General features: G+C 38.5%; 1 long non-coding RNA gene across 9 annotated transcripts in view; it reads left to right on the top strand.

The window, feature by feature from the left end:
• Positions 1–20,531, top strand: part of LOC148109061 (uncharacterized) — a 229,516-nt gene extending 208,985 nt beyond the window's left edge. For all 9 annotated transcript variants that reach the window (XR_015726481.1, XR_015726484.1, XR_015726485.1 and 6 more), the window contains 3 exons: positions 16,603–16,748; positions 17,564–17,624; positions 20,175–20,531. This is a non-coding gene — a long non-coding RNA (uncharacterized LOC148109061). The remainder of the gene's footprint in view (positions 1–16,602; positions 16,749–17,563; positions 17,625–20,174) is intronic.
• Positions 20,532–22,164: the final 1,633 nt, after the last annotated feature.

Raw genomic sequence — 22,164 nt, forward strand, 5'->3', positions numbered from 1 at the left:
AGTTTAATGTCTTCTGTGGTATTGTAACATAGCATTTTCCTGAGACAGCTAAGTAAATCGTGCAGAATTGGCATGTAAAATAAAATAGTAACAGGATATTATGGTTAAGGAAGAAGCCATGAAGATAAAGACTGCCTAAGGCTGAAATTTCTTGATGGCATTAATGAGGACAGTGCAACTTCAGCTAAATCTCTTAAACCAAATCGGTAGATCTGGGCTACGTCCTATGTGTGTTGGTGGATGAGGTCCAGTCCCTTCTCCCTCTCTCTCTCTATTTCTATCTCGATCTCTGTCTTTCTCATCTTTTCCCTACCTCCACCTGTCTTTATCCAAATTTTTCAGGGTTGTTGACAAATGAATGTAATGAATGTGAGAGGAAGCTTGCCCTGTGGTTCTGGGGGGCCCAAGGAAAGGATTAGCAATCCAGGCCTGACTTTCGGCATCTCCTCTGGCCAGGTGAAAGCTGATAAGGGTAAGGACTAAGGCCATCTTTCCCTTATTGGTGGCTTCCAGTAGGGTCCAGGGCCTGAGGTAGCTTAGGCCAAGAATTTCCTCTCAGTATGCCTCATGTATCTGCACATAGTTAAATTATATGGACTGAGCATGCTGTTCATTAGGCAACAACATTTTTATTGCTTCACCATACTTAACCCTCTGTCTCCACCCAAAGAACCATTTAACTTTCTTTCTGCCTCAAAAAGTTTCATTTATTTTTAGAAAATGAGTACTCATTTGTGTGCACTGTCCCAAACTCTGAACTGTGGCAGTGGGAAGAATTTAAAAACATGATCCTTGCCCAGTGAATGTCCTTACACATATGGTACCATCAAGGTAGGTATAGCAGTTTAAGAGCTGTGCAAGAGGTAATTACAGCAGAGCTGGAGTTAGGGAAATTAGAAAGATAAGTTTTCATGAAAACCAAGCATTACATAAACCAAGTTTTCATGGACTCTGGTGCCTGATTTTTTGGTGTGTGGTTTTTTTTATTTTGGTTTTTTTAGATGCACCTTTGCTGATATTATTGCCAGCCTTAGAGACACAGGCCTGGGTTGATGTATGCTCTTGTGGTGGCTATGCACACTTATTTCTTTACCACAGTTGTTTTCTCTTAATTTCACGAGGACACCAAAACTAGTGGGAAAAGGCCAATGAGGAAATTCTTGGGGAAAAAACCCACATATAATATTTTCATTTCTAATGAGAAAACCCAAAGGGAAAAAAGGTACTCAATACACAAGAGGATGCTGGCAAAATATTTTACTAGGATGTGGTTTTGATCAGATTACTATTTCTGCTGGGATAGAATGTGTTTTGTTTTACTTTTTAAATCATTTTTTGATCTCCCTTACACATTCCCCATTATGGGCTCTTTCCTACTCATTGAAAACTTATGCAGAAATACATAGTACACGCTATTCTATATTCACAGTAGGCTAGCTTGGAGAGTTTTAGGGAGAACACATGCAGTTCTTCCACTAGACTTAGCTGTTGAAGTCACAGAAGTATTTCTCCTTGTCCCTAAAGAAGTATTTCTCCTTGTCTCCTTGTCCCTTGAAGGCTAGGACCCTGACTGTTGGCATGTCACCAGTTTTCATGGCTTACATCATCTTTAGAAATGAAAGGGATGCATTTTCATAGGCATGTGGATCAAACATGAGGCTTAGTTTTATTCCTTATTTGGGGAGCACTTGACTGTTTTTTCATCCTAGGTGATGTGGCTGGCTTATAAGCATTGCCGGTAAGTTCATTTTACACCTCTCCTTTTCAATCTCCTGACGTATAAAATGAACATGACAAAATTATCTGACAGTTGCTATGGATAACAAGATTCTCTCTATCTTTGCAATAGAAAAGTCCATCAAAGAATTATGTCTAGGTATTTTTGTCATTTGGAGCAATTATGTCGAATGTCCTTTAGCTTTGGTTTTGGCTTTGCAACAGAATGCACTGCCGGGGTGTCAATACAGTGCCTATGTGGAGTCCAGATAGCATTCGGACTAATGACTATAACATGGTGTGGATGTTGAAACCAGAAAGTTCATTTTTGAAGTCTGAAAGCAGCTGAGAACAGATGAGGGTAACAGAGCAAAGCTTGCTTCCAGCCTTGGCTATTTCTACTGCCAGGACATTCTTCTCCCATTACTTCATATGGACTAGATAGGAACAAAGGTGCTCTGCAGATATCCCCATGATTCCTGCTCATAACGAGAGCAGGAGATCAGCTTACACACTCAGTGCGACCATGTATCACCTGTTAAAAACTTGCTGGTGATGTTCAGCTCTCTAAATTACAGCAGCTTCTCAAACGTTACTGTGTCTGCAAATCCTTGGAGATATAGTGGGCTAAGATGGAGCCCAGAGAATCTGCATATTTAACAAGCTCCCAGGAGATGCTGATGTTGCTGGTCTGTGGACCGCACTTGGGTAACATGAAACCACAGCATAATGCTCAAGCAGCCTGGATGTCAGGTCTAATAACAGTGTCACCAAGTATATCTCTGATCCATAGAATCAACTGCATTCAGAATCTTAGTTTACCTCCTTTTAAATATTTGTCGTTGGTCAAGAGAAGGATCTTGATAGAGGAGGTGTCAATAGAGGAGTGGCAGGACAAGGGCTAGAGGGTATATGGAATGGTCTCCTACTGGGATGAGCCTTCATACTCCCATAATTCTATAAGCCCTACTGGCTAGAGAGCCATTTGTGTCAACAAATAGTCCCTTTAAAATGTTAGATCTTAGTTTAAATCAGTTTCACTAGCTCGTCTACTCCTAACTAGAAACTGTTGGTGGGAGAGGTGGGTTATTGAGGAAAGCCTGGGATAAGAATAAGAGTCTGGGGACTTCTATAGGAAAAACAATCTTGCGTTTCCTTTATTCTCCGACTACTACCACATTTCACTTCTGACATTTCTAGTTACCAAATTTGTGGAGTTTTCCCCCACACCAGCAATCCTCTCACACCAGCTGAATGTCCTACAGTTCAACTCAATTCTGGCATCATCTACTCAGAGACAGTGTCAGATCCCACATGTTAAGGGCTTGGTCCCATACGACTGACCTCTCCCACCTTCAGGTCCCAACCACAAGTTCCAAGTTATCACTTGTACTTCTGATTGACCAGCTATAAGTCAAGGTTCCCTGATTTTCCCTCTTTGCATTTGATAATTTGTTAGAATGGCTCACAGAACTCAGGGAAATATTTACATATACTGGTTTATTATAAAAGGATATGATAAAGGGTACAGATGAACATCCAGATGGAGGAGATGCAGAGGGCAGGATGTGGGAGGAAGGGTGAGGGGCTTCTGTGTCCTCTCCAGGCAGGCCACCATCCCAGTCTTCCATGTGTTCAGCAACCTGAGAGCTCTCTGAACCCAGTACTTAGGGATTTTTATAAGGCTTTATCACACAGGCATGATCAATCTGTAAATTTATCTCTAGTCCCTTACCCTTTCCTGGAGGATGGGAAGTGGCTGAAAGTTCTAGGCTTTTAATAATCATGGCTTGGTGTTTCTGGTGACCACCCTCTGTCTTGAAGATATCCAGGAGCCCAACAATAGTCACCACATTAGAACAGAGGACACTCCCATCACCCAGAAAATTACAAGAGATTTAGGAGCTCTGGGTCAGGCACCAAGGCCAAAGACAAATAGTCAAACAAAAAATGCTCCCAGTGTTTTTATCAGGAAATTCTAAAAATTTAGGAGCTCTATGCCAGCAACCAGGGAAAGAATCTAATATATAACATGTATTACTTGTTATATATGTATATATAAAACACATATATTTTACACATATGTTTATATATATACAAACATTTTTCCTATTATTTCACAGAACTGGAGGAAATGAGGAAAGATAATTTGGGGGTATGTAGCATTTCAAAGAATAGCTGATCTGCAAGGGGCAGTGAACAGTCCAGGAGAGAATAGGAGTAAGTGCTGATTGGCCTGATGGGGATTGGAGAATCCAGGGATGGTTAGTTCTGGCACAAGTGGATGACATCACTAATGATCAGCTCAGAATGCACATTCCATTGATCATGAACCAACTGTATCATCTTCCTTTATGAGAAACAGCATAATTTTTTTAAAAAATCTGATGAAAACATTCTCTCCCTTTCTTCTCAAATGGATTCCTTCTGGTTTGGCAACCAAGGAAATATTTACTTCAGTGTTTATACCTGCTGGAAAATTGGGAATTCCAGAAATCTCAGTGTCCAGACCAGTTTTCTTTACAAATCTGGGATGCAGCACCCTCTTTTGAAAAAAAAAGAGATCAATTCTCAGAGATTGTACATTTATGCTGGTTTTATTTTAATGATACGAGGGTGTTTTGAATTCTTGAAAAGGATGCAGTTTCCTAGAAACTTTTAGAAGAAAAACATTAAAAAAAATATTTTGACCATTAAGTGGCTGGAATTTTCTGCCTCAGTGGATGTGGGATACATAATAGGCATTGAATTTATCCAACTGCACCATAATCTCCCACTGCAGTTAAGCTGATTTTTTAAATAGTAAATTGTGAGGATGAGAAACTTGGAAGGGAAAGTGACAAAACGATAGGCGCTATATGCTTATTTATTATAATTTATTATGTTTAATCATTATAATTACATAGTGCCCAATTTTCTTAGGATTAAAGGCTAGATAATCTAACAAAATAAGAATTGGGAAATCAAGGCCCTGATTACTATTTTAATTTCTACCATTTAATTACATCAGGTATATCACAAACTATCTAATATTTGGTGAACATAGTCCATAATCCCCAGTACTGAAGATAAACTATACGCCTAATTACAATCTTAACTCATTTATGATGTTCCAAATAACCTTTTCCCTGTAAAATGATTATAATAATGGCTAATTGTTATAGGTTATGTGTATATAGTGCTTTATATTTACAAGGTATCTTCTATGTATTTTTTTGTTAGCATAGTCAGTTCTTTAAGTAATTCTAATTTTCTGATACAAAATTTTGCTGAGATATTATGGAATATCTTTTTTTTTTTAAGAGTTTATTTATTTATTGGAGAGAGAGAATATGAGTGCAAGCTGGGGTGGGGGAGGAGAAGTGCAGAGGGAGAGGGGAGTGGGAGAAGCAGACTCCCCACTGAGCAGAGAGCCTGACGACAATGTGGGGCTGGATCCCAGATCTCTGAGATCATGACCTGAGCAGAAGGCAGACACTTAACTGACTGAGCCACCTATCATGGAGTATCTTGGCTGTGAATCAAAACTTCTTTACTTGTGATGTGGAGAGGAAAGTGAAGATAGCATTGTCTTTCCTTTCTCTCCAATTACAGCTGTGAAGAGTGAGACAGAGGGGTCTGTGTGGGGCCGCTGGACCAAAGATTCTCATCAATAGCATTGGCCATACAAACCAGGTGTTCAGGTTTCCTTCAGAATTTTTCCCATTTCTATTTTGCTTATAAACTTAAGTTTTCCCCCTCCATATTATACTTTGTTCTTTCATTCTTTCTTTTAAATTTGTTCAAGTCATGTTGGTTTAGCTCTTCTGGTAGTTGACTTATTCTTAACACTGACTTTGGCCAGCATTTAAAAACTCTTCTAATATTGAAGACAAATGCAGTTACAACTTAGATGATTAATGGTAGCATGTTTGGCATAAGTAGGCCTGGTAGATATCTGTTATTGAGAATTTAATAAAATTATCTGTAATCATATTGGTAAAGCAGTTTCTTAGGGCCATCTGCTTATTTATTAAAGTGATTTTTAGAGGTATGTTGAACCAGATGGTTTTCAAGTAGAATCTGACCTGTATTGGCCTATTTTTTTCAACTCTAAGGTATATTTCATATTACTTGTATACCCCATCATCCTATCATCTTAGGATAGGATCCCCCCGAGTAAAGGTATCTCCTTTACTAAATCACTCTGCCTGTTTTTCCATTTGTTACAAGAAAATATCACCATTTTTATTAGAATATTAAGTGAGTAATCACTTTATACTTGCCTGCATAGATGGAGTTTAGGCATGGGCAAGAATCAAAGAAATGAAAAGCTTCTGTGTTCACAGTGATTAATGTCATTCATGATATTTTATTTTCTTAAACTTTTATTTTCTCCAAAACAAAACAAGATGGATACTGTTATCCTGACCTGAAGAGGAGAATAACAACATGTGTATTCCCCATTCTGGCAGTTAGAAGTCTCTGGAGAGTCACAAAGACAAGAAAGCCAACTCAAGATGGAGTGTGTCCTAATTACATCTTTAATAGGCCAACTTGAACTGGGCACTGGATAAGTATGTGCCATCATTCCTGGTCCATGGTTTCTTTAATGTCAACCACTTATTAGAATAGATGAGGCAATTTGGATAGGCAGCTACATGATTTATTGCCACGCTGACCTGATCAGGGGCTGCAGGGAAAGCAAGAGCTCTGAGGTGTCCCAGAAGTTCTCAGACATGAATGGATTTTGATGGTTGATTTTACATATTTATACATAACCATAGGACACTTCTTCCTTTGTTCCTACTCAAGATTCCACCCAAATTCCTGCCCATTACCTTCGTTGGGGCTATCTTAGGGAACAGCCTATCCAGAAACCTCAGGGGGATCACATTGCAGGGTCTTTTCATTATCATGTAATTAAAAATGGGATGCCGGATGGTCCCTTTCCATTACACCGCTGATGACATTTATGTTCAGTTCAGCTGTGCACTTCTCACTGTACTTGTACCTTTGGTTCTGGTTTTGACAGAGACCCATCTTAGAATATTTTTTATTTTTATTTTCTTGTTCTAAAGTACTATGACGTCTACTTTTTATTATGTTTAATTCTCTATCAATGTCACTTAACAATAAATCTGAAAAATTAATGTATGCTTTATATTTAACTTCAGTGTCTCTTTTTCCCTTTTATATATATTAATAGAAAAGATAGGTGAACTAAGGATTGAGCTAGGGAATGATGATGGGACATAGAGAATTTTTAAGGTGAGAAGGATTTTATTTATTTATTTCTTTATTTATTTTTAAAGAGTTTATTTGAGAGAGAGAGAGCAAAAGAGCAAGAGTGCGCAAGCCAGGGAGGAGCACAGGGAGAGAGAGAAACACGTGCTGAGCACGGAGCCCAAAGAGGGGCTCTACGAGGGGCTTGATCCCAGGACCCTGAGATCATGACCTGAGCCAGAGGCAGATGCTTAACTGACTGAGCCATCCAGGTCCCCCAAGATGAGAAGGATTTTATAGAAAGGAAAGTTGGGTGAAGAATACCGGAATGAAGGTGGGGAGGAGAATTTGTGATCAGCCAATAAATATATGCGTGCTGGTCTGTGTGTTTCTGTATTTGGCAGTGGTTGAGGGCCACTGAACATACAGAAAAATGGTAGAGCATCTCTTGGACCCATGGTTAGCTTGCTTAAGGGAGTTTCCTTTTATTGTCATCTTCAGATAACTTTATCCTAATGCATTTTCTATAGCAAAACAATAGGAAGGACATGAATAAAAAAAATATCCCAAAGAAAGAGTCTACATGTTTACTAAAACAGTTAGAGGGACATTGTTTAATGGTAACAGAGAGCTAAGGCTCAGAAAATACATTCTTTAGAAAATCGTTTCTGTTCTCATCTATACCATGCAGCAGACCAGTACAAAAACAGGGTAGTCAGGTACAAATCTAGAGAAAGTTCCTTTAAAAACCAGACTAAGGATATTGGTGAAAGAATAGATGTGTAGATCACTGGGACAGAACAGAGGGTCCGAATCTAGTGAGGGAAACAAACATTCATGTCCAAGAGGCAGAGAGGACCCCTCCCAAGCTCAACCACGACAAACCTACGCCACGTCACGTCATAGTGCAATTCGCAAATATTAGATCCAAGGATACAGTATTGAAAGCGGCCAGGGCAAAGAAATTTCTCACGTACCAAGGCAAAGGCATCAGAATTACATCAGACCTGACTACACAGACCTGGAATGAGAGAAAGTGTTGGGGGAGCATTTTTAAAGCTCTGTCAGAGAAAAACATGCAGCCAAGGATCCTTTATCCAGCAAGGCTGTCATTCAGAATTGATGGAGAAATAAAGACATTTCAGAATCACCAGTCATTAACCAATTTCGTAACCACGAAACCAGCCCTACAGGAGATATTAAGGGGAGTTCTATAAAGGTAAAAAGGCCCCAAGAGTGATACACAAAAGAAAGTCACAACCAATACAAACAAAGACTTTACTGGCAACATGGCATCATTAAAATCATATCTCTCAGTTCTTAGCGCTAATGTGAATGGTTTGAATGCTCCCATAAAATGACACAGGGTTGCAGATTGGATAAAAAGAAATGACCCATCCATTTGCTGTCTACAAGAGACTCATTTCAAACCCAAAGATGCATTCAGACTGAGAGTAAGGGGATGGAGTACCATCTTTCATGCAAATGGACCTCAAAAGAAAGCTGGGGTAGCAATTCTCATATCAGATAAATTGGATTTTAAACTAGAGACTATAGTTAGAGACGCAGAAGGGCACTATATTATTCTTAAAGGAAGTATTCAACAAGTGGATATGACAATTATATATATATATATGCCCCCAACAGGGGAGCAGCAAGATACACAAGCCAACTCCTAACCAGAATAAAGAGACATATAGATAAAAATACATTAATAGTAGGGGACCTCAACACTCCACTATCAGAAATAGACAGAACACCCTGGCAAAAACTAAGCAAAGAATCAAAGGTTTTGAATGCCATACTTGACGAGTTGGACCTCATAGATATATATATATAGAACACTACACCCCAGAACCAAAGAATATTCATTCTATTCTAATGCCCATGGAACATTCTCAAGAATAGACCATGTTCTGGGACACAAAACAGGTCTCAACCGATACCAAAAGATTGAAATTATCCCCTGCATATTCTCAGACCACAACACTCTGAAATTGGAACTCAACCACAAGGAAAAATTTGGAAGAAACTCAAACACTTGGAGACTAAGAACCATCCTGCTCAGGAATGACTCGATAAACCAGGAAATCAAAAATCAAATTAAACAATTTATGGAGACCAATGAGAATGAAAATACAACAGTCCAAAACCTATGGGATACTGCAAAGGCAGTCCTAAGGGGGAAATACATAGCCATCCAAGCCTCACTCAAAAGAATAGAAAAATCTAAAATGCAGTTTTTATATTCTCACCTCAAGAAGCTGGAACAGCAACAGAGGGACAGGCCTATTCCACGCACGAGGAAGCAGTTGACCAAAATTAGAGCAGAAATCAATCAATCAGAAACCAGAAGTACAGTAGAGCAGATCAACAGGACTAGAAGCTGGTTCTTTGAGAGAATCAATAAAATTGACAGACCACTGGCAAGACTTATCCAAAAGACAAGAGAAAGGACCCAGATTATTAAAATTATGAATGAAAAAGGAGAGGTCACGACGAACACCATTGAAATTGGAAGGATTATTAGAAATTTTTATCAACAGCTATATGCCAATAAACTAAGCAATCTGGAAGAGATGGAATCCTTCCTGGAAACCTATAAACTACCAAGATTGAAACAGGAAGAAATTGATTTCTTAAACAGGCCAATTAATTATGAAGAAATTGAGTCAGTGATAAACAACCTTCCAAATAACAAAACTCCAGGCCCGGACGGTTTTCCTGGGGAATTCTACCAAACACTCAAAGAAGAAATAATACCTATTCTCCTAAAGCTATTTCAAAAAATAGAAACAGAAGGAAAGCTACCAAACTCATTCTATGAGGCCAATATTACCTTGATCCCCAAACCAGGCAAAGACCCCCTCAAAAAGGAGAATTACAGACCGATTTCCCTAATGAATATGGACGCCAAAATCCTCAACAAGATACTTGCTAATAGAATCCAACAGTACATTAAAAGGATTATCCATCATGATCAAGTGGGATTCATACTTGGGATGCAAGCGTGGTTCAATATTCGCAAATCAATCAGCATGATACATCATATCAACAAGAAAAGACTCGGGAACCATATGATCCTCTCAATTGATGCCGAAAAAGCATTTGACAAAATACAGCATCCTTTCCTGATTAAAACCCTTCAGAGTGTAGGAATAGAGGGTACATTTCTCAATCTCATAAAAGCCATCTATGAAAAGCCTACTGCAAATATTATTCTCAATGGGGAAAAGCTGGAAGCCTTTTCCTTAAGATCAGGAACTCGACAAGGATGCCCACTCTCGCCACTATTATTCAACATAGTACTAGAAGTCCTTGCAACATCAATCAGACGACAAAAAGGGATCAAAGGTATTCAAATTGGCAAAGAAGAAGTCAAAATGTCTCTCTTCGCAGATGACATGATACTCTATATGGAAAACCCAAAAGAAGCCACTCCCAAACTATTAGAAGTTATAGAGCAATTCAGTAACGTGGCGGGATACAAAATCAATGCTCAGAAATCAGTTGCATTTCTATACACGAATAACGAGACCGAAGAAAGAGAAATTAGGGAATCCATCCCATTTACAATAGCACCAAAAACCATACGTTACCTTGGAATTAACTTAACCAGAGACATAAAAGACCTATATTCTAGAAACTATAAATCACTCTTGAAAGACATTGAGGAAGACATAAAAAGATGGAAAGATATTCCATGCTCATGGATCGGAAGAATTAACATAGTTAAAATGTCCATGCTACCCAGAGCAATCTACACTTTCAATGCTATCCCGATCAAAATACCGAGGACATTTTTCAAAGAACTGGAACAAATAGTCCTTAAATTTGTATGGAACCAGAAAAGGCCCCGAATCTCCAAGGAACTGTTGAAAAGGAAAAACAAAGCTGGGGGCATCACAATGCCGGATTTCAAGCTATACTACAAAGCTGTGATCACAAAGACAGCATGGTACTGGCACAAAAACAGACACATAGACCAATGGAACAGAATAGAGAACCCAGAAATGGACCCTCGGCTCATAGGGCAACTAATATTTGATAAAGCAGGAAAAAACATCCAGTGGAAAAAAGACAGTCTCTTCAATAAATGGTGCTGGGAAAATTGGACAGCTACATGCAAAAGAATGAAACTTGACCACTATCTCACACCATACACAAAAATAAACTCCAAATGGATGAAAGACCTCGATGTGAGACAGGAATCCATCAAAATTCTAGAGGAGAACATAGGCAGCAACCTCTACGACATCGGCCAAAGCAACCTTTTTCATGACACATCCCCAAAGGCAAGAGAAACAAAAGATAAAATGAATTTATGGGACTTCATCAAGATTAAAAGTTTCTGCACAGCCAAGGAAACAGTCAGAAAAACTAAGAGGCAGCCCACGGAATGGGAGAATATATTTGCAAATGACACTACAGATAAAGGACTGGTATCCAAGATCTACAAAGAACTTCTCAAATTCAATACACGAGAAACAAATAAACAAATCAAAAAATGGGCAGAAGATATGAACAGACACTTTTCCAATGAAGACATACAAATGGCTAACAGACACATGAAAAAAATGTTCAAAATCATTAGCCATCAAGGAAATTCAAATCAAAACCACACTGAGATACCACCTTACGCCAGTTAGAATGGCAAAAATAGACAAGGCAAGAAACAACAATTGTTGGAGAGGATGTGGAGAAAGGGGATCCCTCCTACATTGTTGGTGGGAATGCGAGTTGGTACAGCCACTCTGGAAAACAGTGTGGAGGTCCCTTAAAAAGTTAAAAATTGAGCTACCCTATGATCCAGCCATTGCACTACTGGGTGTTTACCCCAAAGATACAGATGTAGTAAAGAGAAGGGCCATATGCACCCCAATGTTCATAGCAGCAATGTCCACAATAGCTAAATCATGGAAGGAGCTGAGATGCCCTTCAACAGACGACTGGATTAAGAAGTTGTGGTCCATATATACAATGGAATATTACTCAGCTATCAGAAAGAACGAGTTCTCAACATTTGCTGCAACATGGACGGCACTGGAGGAGATAATGCTAAGTGAAATAAGTCAAGCAGAGAAAGACAATTATCATATGATTTCTCTCATCTATGGAACTTAAGAACTAGGATGATCAGTAGGGGAAGAGAGGGATAAAGAAAGGGGGGTAATCAGAAGGGGGAATGAAACATGAGAGACTATGGACTATGAGAAACAAACTGAGGGCCTCAGAGGGGAGGGGGGCGGGGGAATGGGATAGACCGTTGATGGGTAGTAAGGAGGGCACATATTGCATGGTGCATTGGGTGTTATACGCAACTAGTGAATCATCGAGCCTTACCTTGGAAACCGGGGATGTACTGTATGGTGACTAACATAATATAATAAAAAATCATTAAAAAAAAAAAAAGAAGATACACTCTGAAGTAATTCAAACTGTAACATCAAACTTCTTTCCAATCAATCTGCTCCCCTGGGAATATTTGATCTCTCTCTCTCTCTCTCTCTTTCTTTTTCTCCCTCCCTCTTTTTCTCTCTACTGCATTTCTTCTCTACTGTCATCTGTTTCACCCAAAATTAACAAACAAACAATCAAAAAAAACCTATACACAACCATTAAAAAAAAAAAAAAAAAGAACAGAGGGTCCGGGAGTAGACCCACATGTAAATGATCAATTGATTTTTTTGACGAATGTGCAAAAACAGTTCAATGTAGAACAAGTGGATATAGTAGGTAAATAAATATGAATATGTATATCTGCATGTGCTGGAACAATTGCACATTCATATATAAAAATGAATCAATCCATATTTTGTATCATATATAAAAAATAAATAAAAATGGATTACAGAACTAAAAGAGAAATTGAAAACTATACAAATTTTATTTTATTTTATTTTAATTTTTATTTTTTTTAAGATTTTATTTATTTATTCGACAGAGATAGAGACAGCCAGCGAGAAAGGGAACACAAGCAGGGGGAGTGGGAGAGGAAGAAGCAGGCTCATCGTGGAAGAGCCTGATGTGGGGCTCGATCCCACAATGCTGGGATCACGCCCTGAGCCGAAGGCAGACGCTTTAAGCGCTGTGCCACCCAGGCGCCCCGAAAACTATACAAATTTTAAAGAACATAGAAGAAAATCTTTGTGACCTTGGGTTACACAAAGATTTCTTAGATATAACATCAAAAACATGATGCCTGAAAAAAATATTGATAATTGCCTTCATCAAAATTAAATACTTCTGCTCTTCAAAAACAAACTTTTAAAAGAATAAAAATATTGGGAAAAATATTTGCAAAACACATATCTGATAGAAAACTTGTATCCAGGATGCATAAAGCACTCCCAAACTCACTAATAAGAAAAAAATAATCCAATCACAAAAAAAGGACAATATATTTCTTTATTTATATTTTATTTTAGTTTCAGTGTAGTTCTTTTTTTAAAAAAAGATTTATTTATTTATTTGGGGAGGGGGAAGGGAGAGAATCTTCAAGCTGAATGTGGAGCCAGATGCGGGACCTGATCCCACAACCCATGATATCATGACCTGAGCTGAAACCAGGAGTTGGACACTTAACTGACTGAGTCACCCAGGCACCCCTCAGTGTTGTTAACATACAGGATTATATTAGTTTTAGGTGTACAGTATAGTGATCCAACAATTCTATATATTACTCAGTGCTCATCGTGGTAAGTGTGCTCTTAATCCCTTCACCTGTTTCACCCCTGTCTCCCTCCCCCACCTGCCCTCTGGTAAACATCAGTTCTCCATAGTTAAGAGTCTGTTTTCTGGTTTGTCTTTTTCCCCCCTTTGTTTTGTTTCTTGAATTTTATATGTAAGTGAAATCATATGGTATTTGTCTTTCTCTGACTGACTCATTTAGCTTAGCATTATACTCTCTAGATCCATCCATGCTGTTGCAAATGGCAAGATTTCATTCTTTTTTATGGCTGAGTAATAATATACATATCTCACATCTTTTCATCCATTCATTTGTGGATGGGCACTTGGACTGCTTCCATAATTTGGCTATTGTAAATAATGATGCCATAAACATAAGGGTGTACATGTATTTTCAAATTAGTGTTCTCATATTCTTTGGGAAAACACCCAGTAGTGTGATTACCAGATCATGGGTAGTTCTATTTTTAACTTTTTAAGGAACCTCCATACTGTTTTCCACAGTGGCTGCATAAGTTTGTATTCCCACCAACAGTGTGAGAGGGTCCCCCCTTCTCCATGTCCTCACCAACACTTAGTTTTTTTGTGTGTTAATTTTAGCTATTCTGACAGGTGTGATATGATATCTCATTGTAGTTTGCATTTCCCTGATGATGAGTGATGTTGAGCACCATTTCATGTGTCTGTTGGCTATCTGGATGTCTTCTTTGGAAATCTGTTCATGTCTTCTAAAATGGGTAGAATATTTAAGCAGCCCTGATATTTAAACACCAAAGAAGATATGGATGGCAAATAAGCCCATGAAAAGATACTCAATAACATTAGTCATTAAAAAAATGAAAAGACCAACACCAAGCGTTGGTGAAGTTATAGAGGTACCAACATACTCATATACTGCTGATGAGAAAGCAAAAATGCTACAACCACTTTAGAAAATAGTTTACTAGTTTCTTATGAGGTTAAATGTACACTTACTATAAAACTCTGTAATTACACTCTTAGGTACTGACAGTGAAATGAAAACTATTTTTACATAAAAATTTGTACTGAAGTGTTTATAGTAGCATCATTTATAATTGCCAAAACACGGAAATAGCCCAAATGTCTTTCAACTACCTAAAGGATAAACTGTGGTATATCCACGCCATGGAATACTACTCAAAAGTGAAAAGGAGAAAATATGTCAGCATGGATGAATCTCAAATATGCTAAGTAAAAGAAGCCAGACTGAAAAGGCTGAATACTCTATGATACCATTTATATGACATTTTTGAATAGGCAAAACCACAGGGACAGAACAATGATCAGTAGTTTTGAGGGATCATGGGAGGGAGAAGGGTTGACCACAAAGGTGCAACAAAGGGTTTTTGGATGATGAAAATATTCCATATCTTATTTAAGCTGGTGCTACCATGACTATATGCATTTGTCAAAACTCATAGAACCATCAATTAAGAAGTACGAAATTTATTATATGTACATTATATCTTTAAAAAAAGGAGAAACAAAACAAAATAATAAGAAGTGATACGCCATCTTCATAGATTGGAAAATCCAATATTATAAACATGTCAATTTTTTCCTGCAGTGATATGTTGATAAAGTTTAATCTTAACTAAAATCCCAGAATGGTGGTGGTGGAGAAGGATGGTAGCTAATTCTAAAATTTAAATAGAAATACAAAAATCCAAGAATAGCGAAAATCATATTGAAAAAGAAGAGCAAAACGAAAGACTTATTAGTGTCAAGGTTTACTATAAAGCTAGAATAATTAAGAGAAGGTAGTATTGGCTCAAGGATTGACACATAGAACAGGTGAAGAGTAAGCACTCAGAATAGACTCCCGTGTATAGGTCACTTGATTTATTACAATGATAACACTGTAGTTCAAAGGGGGGAAAATGTTCTTTTCAACAAATGAGGTGGATCAATCGGATGTTGTATTTTTAAAAAGGGGAGGAAAATTTAAGCTCTACTTCACACTATACGCAAGTATAGTCTCAGATTGCAGATCTAAACATGAAAGATGAGACAATAAAGCTTTAGAATAAAGCATTTGTCAAAACTCTGGAACCACATCAATTGGAACTCCCAACATTATTGTGCTCTCTTACAAAAAAATTAGGCTAGGTAAATATCTATTGAGCCAGATTTAAAGGAAAAAATTAATTATGTCATTAAAATTAAGACCCATTCTTTCAAATACACTATTATGATGAAGACAAGCTACAGACTAGGAGAAAATGCATCTTTCTGACTGAGGGCGTTTTTCCAGAATGTGTAAGGAACCGCTAAAAATTTCAAAAGACAGTCCAATAGATTCGTCCAACGTGCAAAAGACTTGAACAGCTAATTAATAAAAGCGAGTGTCCAAATAGCTAACAAATCCTGTAAAAGTGTATCAACATCATTGTTCATTAGGGAATTTAAATTAAAACCACAATGCAGTGCTCCTACACTAGAATGACCAGAATTAAAAGACAGTGCCAATATTGATAAAGATGGAACAGGGAGAGTTTCATGTACTATTAGTGAGAATGTGAATTGGTATAATCACTTTGAAAAAATATTTGGTAAGACCTCTTGAAGTTGAATTATGTGCATAACTTATGAACCAGCAATTCCACTCATGGGTATATATTCGGTGGAAATATGTACTCACTAAAAGACATGTATGAGTTCATAGCAGCATTATTTATAATAGACCCAAACTGGAAACGATTCAAATATCCATAGAAGATCATGAATTTTTAGACAACTCGCAAGCCGGCATGAAAAATCAGAATGGATCCAACAGGGAGGCGGCTGGACGACAATTCTGTGTGAACCTGGTCACAGTGTTGATGTCTGAAGCCTGGATCCCACAGGAGAGGATGGCTGGGGGCTAGGTGCTATGAGTTCCTTCTACACGTAACAGTGGGTAGCACTGCGTATGTGCTCTCTCTGTCTGTGTGACATGTCTGAACCTCTTCTTTCAATTTTTTCCCATAGCTTTTTCCTCAAGAGGACAAGACCAAGAATCACAAGCATCCTGGCAGGCTAATAAGCTGGGGCTACTTATACCAATTATCTGTCTACCATGTACTTCATGGGTTGAGAAGAACCAGATTCTGCTTTAATAAAAATTGTACTAAATGGTATGTGAAATCCTGGAGCTCTTGGAATAGTAAAAGGGCATTAGTGGAAAAACTGGTGATTCAAATAATCTGTAGTTTAGTTAATAGTGCTGTACCAATGTCTGTTTCTTAGTTTTGACAAATGCACCGCGGTTCTGTCAATAATAACATCAGGGGAAACTGGGTGAAGGCTATAAAGGAATTGTCTGTACTCTCTTTGCAACTTTTCTGGAAGTCTAGAATTATACCAAATTAAAATAAAGTATTTAAAAACTCCCAGCCCCCACATTGCATGCTTTTTCTTTATCTTCAAAATAAGAAATGTATTAGATGTTTTGAACACAGTATAACTTTTTAACATCCTTGGAATTTTCTTTCAGTTTTTCTGTCATCCAGTAGTAGAGAATATTTACCAATCACACTAATTAAATACAGGAGCAGCTTACATGGATGCAAAGTCTTGTAGAAATACCCATTAAAAGTTTTTACTTCAAACCTGGATTGTGTCAGCTAAACATTTGCAACATTTTGGGTTTCTTTACTCTAGTTTTCTTTTATGTGACATTCCAACCTCCTCAAAAAACATGGTAAAGAGCTGAATACAGATAAAAGAGAAAAAGTTTAAGATATGAGTTACATATGGAGGAAATTTTAGACAATATTAAAAAATGTTCTTTCTAGAGGACGAACATGAGTAAATGGGGTCCTAGTGACTGCTACTATTGCTGGGTTTGGGAATGCCCTTCTAGCATTTACATCGCTGTGCACACTGGGAGGCTAGGAAGTTTTGGAACCACATCAATTGGAACTCCCAACATTATTGTGCTCTCTTACAGAAAATTTGTTTCCTGGCTGGCTCAAGTTGCTGATTATGGAACTTTAGATTTTAACTATCAGGTGAGTCAGGTATATATTTTGGTGCAGGAAATTGTGAGGGCCTTGAAACACAGCCCCAGGCAGTGTCTGCTCTGCTGCTCTCACTGCAGACAGAGGCTCTGATGGAAACGCTAAGTGACAGGTACAGAGAGATCGAGCGCTGGTTGTTGTCCATGAGAGAGAAGTCTCTGCCCACAACGTGAGGAGTTGTGGCTAGACGCAAAAAGCTAGGAAAACTCCTAATATCCTCAGACGTAAGCAACCGTAACACGATCACCATCTAAGAGAAGGGGTACTCTACAGCAAGACTGTCCTGGGTGCAGCTGTCATTGTCTTAGATATTGGACTCAATACGACGACATGTGTTTAATCTTTACTGCCATATATTTTATTTCGTGACCAAGAATATAGACTAGAATGAACTGACAAGAGAAATTATGAAATCTTTAATTAGCATTAGTCATTCTTCTACTGTGAGCAAAGATTTTTGGGTCAAAAACAACTGGAGTTTTATCTTATTTCTCCCATTTGCTATCTCTATGACCTTGGGCAAATTACTTACTCATCTGAGCCCCAGTTTCCTGGCTTGTAAATTGGAGATAATTTCATAGAATTGTTTTGTGGGCTGAGAATAAAGTACTAAGGCCAGCACATGGGACATAATGAGAACCCATGAGAGCCCCATATCTGTTCATTTTCTCCACTCAGTTCTAGCTATCATATGAGGAACCCCGATAGCTTCATGTGTACCCAGACACATGTGTGTGCACCTGTCGCCCACTTCCCAGGCTTTGGTCATGTGTGCAGTTTCCATTCCATTTCCTTTTTTTTTTTTTTTTTTTAGATTTTATTTATTTATGTGACAGAGAGAGACAGCCAGCGAGAGGGAACACAGCAGGGGAGTGGGCGAGGAAGAAGCAGGCTCCCAGCGGAGGAGCCCGATGTGGGACTCGATCCCAGCACTCTGGGATCACGCCCTGAGCTGAAGGCAGACGCTTAAGGACTGCGCTACCCAGGCGCCCCTCCATTCCATTTCTGATTTTCTCTAAGACCATTCCCTCTTCTCCCCTGCCTTCCTTCTTCCTCCCTTTGCCAATAACTTCCTTTTCTCCTTCTTCTCCCTTTCTCCTCTCTTCCTCTCCCCTCCTTCTCCTCCCTGATACTTTCCTTCTCCCTTGTCTCCTCCTCCCTTCTTCCTCCTATTCCTCTTCCTAACTAGGATGGTGAATGTTCACACACACACACACACACACACACACACACACACACACGCAACTAGGATTACAATTCAATGCCTAGCTGCATTGTTTGAAAACTCCAGATCTTTCTTCACTGTAAAAGCTGTCTAATGCCTCATTAGAAGCAAACATAGTCCTAAACCAGCCCACCTACTAGAAGTAACTCAAGAGCAAACAGAACTCTCCCCTCTTCCAACCAAAGTGGTCATTCAAAGGAGGATGATGTCATGTCATTGCTATCTGTGGAAAGACGCAAACCACCTCTTGTGTCTCTGCATGCTGGACTATTTTCAGAAACAGCATGGTAGTACTGATTACTTTGATTGGGTTTTTATTTTTATTTTCCCGCCTAGCTAATGATGTCATAGTCTCAATTTTAAGGGAATGGGGCAAATTTTCTGAAAATTCTTATCCTCTGCTTATTCTGAAGGCTTCCATGATTTTCATTTCATTCTTTTAGTTAATGTTTTATTACAAAACAAACACCCCTCCTTCTCAAAACCCAAAACTAACCATAAGGGAGATTACAGGGTTAGTGTGAGGTCATTAAAGAAGAAAGCCCCACGTATAGAAGGGGCGAGGGCTCACATACAGGGTTCCCATTTATGGATGACCAGCCCAACCAAGTCTGAAATGGCAACAGGTCCCATTAGGACTATGCATCCTTAACTTCTGCAGGGCTTTTAAAATCCCTGATATATTCTGAGTTCACAAAACTGATATTTAGTTCTTAGAAAAATTTGTAACTCAGAAGGGCTCAATTTATTCTCCATTTTCTGAAACTGATCAGAGTGTGAACTCTGGTTGGAAGTTGTTGATCCATGTGTAGATTTTTCTTAGGTCTTCAAGGAGTGGGTACTGGATGTTTGATGGGGGTCGCACTGATGGTGCCTGCCTCTTGGTGCATATGCTGATATTTTAAGATGTTATCAAGTGTTAGAGGCAATATTGCCCTTTAAGATCCTCGCGGGTAATACAAATAGAGAAATTAAGAACATTCAGATGAGCAAAAATACAAATGTTTGTAAAACGATTGACCTTATATCCAAGAAAAGATGTGAGTGCTTTCACTAAGTTGGTGGGTGCAGAGGGAGAAAGTGCATGTTTAGCCGAGGTAGGGAAAGTAGGAAGTGTTCAGGGAGGGTGAATGGAGGGCACGATGGCATGGATTGTGACTTGGGACAAGGCTCAAAAGAGTGGGTAGTCTGTCTAGATTGGGGGGGGGGACTGATGACTAGAGGAAAGTGAAAAAAAGGGAACTACTTTTGGTTTTTCTGATATTTGCCAAGCCTGTTGTGGTGAATATGGAGTTGGGTGCTTTGATCCTCTGCAGGTGAAAGTCCGCTGCCCAGCCCATGGAGAGCTGTCCACAGCCTGCCTTCCACTCCTGTCAGCCCCTTCAGGGATTTCCTCAGCTGCACAGAGCCGCCTTGCTTAAGGTCACACCCTTCCCAGGGTGGCCTACCTCCAATGACTGATCAAGGAGCAGGTATAAAAGTCCAGCCACTTTAGCCTTACCTGGGGGAATTCTGATGGCCTGTTTCAGCTCAAAAGCTCCATACAGAGTCAGCTGAAGTAGTTATCAGGCCCACATCAAAGGTCAGTTTCTCCTGTGGCCAATCCTGGTTTTTGCCTACCCTCCCCCAGGTGCTGGTCCTAAGATCATTCTAATAAACGTTCTGCCCTCTAACTCTATCTCAGGGTCTGCTTCTTGAAAAACCCGCCTGTGACACCTTCTCAGTATGTTATTTAACTTTCATAATAACTCCCTGAGGTTGGTATTATTCGCTTTATTATACAGGTGAGAGATTCAGACTTAGGTTAAATGACTCACCAGAAGTCACACACATTGGCATCCACATTTACAGTATCTGTGCTCTTTTCAGTATATTGTGTTGCCTGCTAAAAGGATCAGCGGGAGACACGTACCTTCATGCGTGTGCAGTAAAGATTGGATGCTTACTTGTGTGCTCTCATTCTGTCAACAGTTATTTGCTAAATACCAGTGTTCCAGAAATTTTACAGTTATGGAAGGAAGAAACATGAAATGGGAGATAGGTTTGCTATCTACATAAAAGCATTGTGGACATCGGAAAGGAGCCTGTTTCTGCTCTATAATGACACTACATGTCTAAGGCCAACTTTGATAGTGTCTTTGAAGATTAACCTTTTATGAGTTATATTTTCTTTTGGAATTTAATCAGAGATTAAAGAAATTAATGGGATACTAATGTAAAACAAACAAAAATGTTTTGCTTTGAACGACGCAAAAATCGTGATACTAAAAAATTGCTGCCAAACTCGTAACCAAGACAACTGTGAAATATTGGAAGATGTTGCAAACATCTAGGGAAGATACATACTTATACTGCTTCTCAAATATTTTTAAGTTTTCACTTTAAAGAGCACAAATGGAAATCTTTGATGGTGTATTTTGAGTATGGTTCATGCTGGAAAGAAAAAGGATGGATTCAAACTAAAAAAAAAAAAAAAAAAAAAATTGGCCCAACATCAGAAGATTGGAAAATGAATATACATTTATATGTTTTGAGTTAGAACAAAATATTTAAGGTATGTATGCATTATTTTTTATGATTCCCTGATTTAACCAACTTTTTCTGTTGGCCACAGTTGCTGTTAAACTGAGGTTCTCCACCATACTTATTAAGACCACGTATCCACAAAATAATATCTTTCATAAAGAATATATTCAGTAGAAGTTTGTTATATGAATGAATCACCCCAAAATGTATGAGATGAAAGATATTTTAATGTATCATGTGGATTATATTCAAGTACCCTGTGTAGATTTCTGTACAATTTCTAGTTTGCTTCTTTGGGGACAATATACAACTTTTCTTCTTCTGGAAGAAAGATCATATCCAATCTTTCTTTGTTAGTGTACTGCTGAAAGGTTTTTTCTTTTTCACTTTTTTGTACAAGTTTGCAGTGAAACATTTAAACTGGTTATATGATGAGGCGACACATTTGGAAGGGCAAGTTTACTAAAATAACAGCAGAGAAACTTCCTGTTTATAAGCTAAGGATCAGAGCTAAAACAAAAGTTCTTAATCTCATAAAACTACAACTATTTAACTTTTCCTACAAATATATTGACCAACTAATCTAGAGTTAACTGCCACTTCACCTTCTTATATCTTACACTTTTCTTCCAAATCTCTGAGTAGTAACAACCTTCATTTCCTTTGTGGGCTCATCATACTTTCCCACAAATGTAGTATATACTTTTAGAACTGCTCCGTTTTTAACACGCAACTACACATAAAGACAATATGCTATCTTGGCTTTTTCTAGGTTCATGT

Source organism: Ursus americanus, chromosome 13 (assembly GCF_024610735.1).
Source record: "Ursus americanus isolate L20-20 chromosome 13, mUrsAme1.1.p, whole genome shotgun sequence".
Lineage (NCBI taxonomy): Eukaryota > Metazoa > Chordata > Mammalia > Carnivora > Ursidae > Ursus > Ursus americanus.